The sequence below is a fragment of the Echinops telfairi genome, unplaced genomic scaffold, assembly GCF_000313985.2.
Source record: "Echinops telfairi isolate 266 unplaced genomic scaffold, ASM31398v2 ScPeMD7_2291;HRSCAF=2852, whole genome shotgun sequence".
Lineage (NCBI taxonomy): Eukaryota > Metazoa > Chordata > Mammalia > Afrosoricida > Tenrecidae > Echinops > Echinops telfairi.
This window is the reverse complement of record NW_022106189.1, coordinates 11956099-11959024: the sequence shown is the minus strand read 5'-3', so window position 1 is coordinate 11959024 and position 2926 is coordinate 11956099.

Below are 2926 nucleotides of genomic sequence, written 5' to 3'. Positions count from 1 at the left end.
CCGCCCCTCGCTGCCCCGCCCCGCCCTCCTGCGCTCTGCCCTCCGCGCGGCGTCCTTCCTCTACGGCCTCTGGCCCCCACTTGCGTCACAGAGGACCCGGAGCAGCACGGCGACACCGCAACCGCCTAGGCCAACCGTCCTGGCGTCGGGAAGGGGGCAGTACCTGGGGCGGGCCTGAGGCGCGCACACCTGGGCGACCCAGTGCGTCCGACCACATGGCCCTGGTGGACAAGACTGACGGAGTTCGCTGGCAGCCCCGCCAGGGACAGAGTGTAAGAGGCGCCTCCCTGCCCATTGCCTTTCCCCCACCCTGAGTTCTCAGGGGACCTCTTCGACTCTCCCAACCTCTCCTGAAATCTCGGCTCCAGCTTTTTTTTTTTTTTCAAACACTTTGTGTGTGTCGGGGGCGGTGGGGCGATCAAGGGTTTGTTAGTGTCGATGGGGACACAGACACAGGAGAAAATGCAGCCACCTCACCTGGGCTTGTGCCCTCCAACTCTGCTTGGCAGGACACAGGCTGGGCGAGATCCACCACCACCAGGGCCATCCACACCTTGCGGTGGGTGTGCTTCTACGGGACCCTGCAGATTCCAGGCCCGAGAGCCATAGGCTTTGGCATAGGATCCCTCTTTGCTCCCCAAGACTAAAGAAACCTGGGCCCACCTGCCTGGGTGGATACTTCCTCTTCATTCCTTTGAGTGACAGGTGTACACAGAGAAATGCAGACAGACACACACTAGCTGCTCGGCAAAAGATGAAACTTTGCTTGCCTTGAGGTGCACCTGCAACGTAGTTAAGAATTTACATATATTCAAAGCTTCCAAAAGCTAAAATAAGAACATCATTTGTTGGCATCAGTAGAGATTTTTCCCCAAGGTGTTATTTGCATCTTTCTACTCACTGTGGTAATAGACTGAGAGAAAGGCTATTTTAACGATTTAAATAATGAAGAAAAAAACACTTTATGTGTGTACTTTAAGGTTAGTCCAAAGTCCTGAACAAGTCAACAAAGCCTGATTTTGGCCTTCTACTTTGTGAGCTCGATATCTTGGAAAGTTTTTGTTTTTTTTTGGCAAATGATAAGCAAAAAAACTATCGAAGGAATCGTTGCTCTACCTTTTTTTTTTGCTTAGAGAGTCGCATGGCCATAAATATGGGGAAAACACAAAAACCCTGAAGAATTTTGGTTCATCGTATTTGTTCACTGTTAGGTTTACAACAAATCTTTACAAAAATTTTCCAAAATGAAACTTGCTATATACTAAGAATTTCACAGCCAGGGAAAATGAATAGTAGTGTTGTTATACCGTTCATACCAATGAATTAAAAGTAAATATATATTTACTTATTCTATTTACAGATAGAAATTATCCAGAAATACCCATTGTAAGCTTTATTAAACATTCTTTTAAAAGATCTGTCGGCTCACATACAGATATATATATTCAGTCTGTTAAAAAGATTTCTTCACATGTTCAAAACAAATACCACAGATATCTAAGACCAAAAAGAAAAAGATATTTTAAAAAGATATTCAAAATTAGTAATAGTACATTTCAGAAATTACATTTATTATATCTGAGTGATCATTTCTTCAGTCAAACTTTAAGAACTACTAAGCATGAACACAGTATGTAAATGAGTTAATCTACATATAAAGTGTGGCTGAAAGACTACAAGATCATGGACAGGGAACACTGCCCAGTTTGCCCTGTAACATATCCATGTTTTAAGGTATTCGTTCAATAAATCTTGGTTGAACCTCTCTATGCAGATCTGAGTTCATTGCTTTAGAGGAGATAAGTAACCAACACTTCTAGCTGCCTTCCATAAATTACTGTCTGGTAGGCAGAAAGACATAAATATATAAAGTCAAATTGCAGTAACTATCAATCCATCTAGTCGAAGGCCTTCCTCTTTTTTGCTACCCCACCACTTTACCAAACATGATTTCCTTCTCTGGGGATTGGTCTCTTCTGTCAACATGTACAGCATCCATGAGGCAAAGTCTCATCATCCTTTCCTCTAAGGAGCATTCTGGCTGTACTTCTTCCAAGACAGGTTTGTCTGTTCTTTTGGCAATCCCTGGTTGTGGTAGTTAGATAATTTTATGCCAACTTGAAGATATATAAAAGGTCACAGCCAATGGTGCCTCCTTGTGGGCGTGGCCTTCTCATAAGGCGGCCCTGGGGCACCTCTGTCTCTCTCTCTCCCTATATCTCTCTCCACCCTCCTGCTTGCTGGCCACCCTGAGAGCTGCTGAAGCCCTGCCATGTTTCCACAGATGTGGCTCCACACAACTTTACATCCACCGTCATATGATATTCTCCATCACTGCATGTGACTGCCTGAGTCTGAAAAGGGATTCGTGGACTAGTATCGGCCTTATGGATTGAGTTGAACTGGGCTGGGATATTTTCTTGACATGTAATTACTTCAGATAAAGTTCTTTCTTACACATATATGAGTGTCACTGGATTTGTTTCTCTAGACAACCCAGCCTAACACAATGGTTCTTTCAGTATTTGTCACCACCACATCAATTCTTGCTGATAGAGGGTGAGAAAGTATGAAATTGATGGTTTCTTATTTACAAGATTTACTAAATCCAAGATCCTGAGGAGAAAAAATTGAGTTGGAAAATGAGAAGAAAAAGTTACTTAAGAAATGAGCAAATTTAAGGTCACCATCTTAAATTTCTCAGCTAATCAGGGCTCACGAGAGAGAACTGGTGCTTAAATTTTATAATCCTTGTGGGTTATATAATTTATAATCCAGTAGGATTATTCTGAAAGAACCCCCAACAGAGATAGCGCCACTCTTTCCTCTTCAGCTTTTCCAGTGTGACCCTGCTTAAAGTTGCACCTTCCTTCAAAGAAGTAATAAAATCTAATTCTCCTACCACAAAACCGTTCTTTGAAGGTTA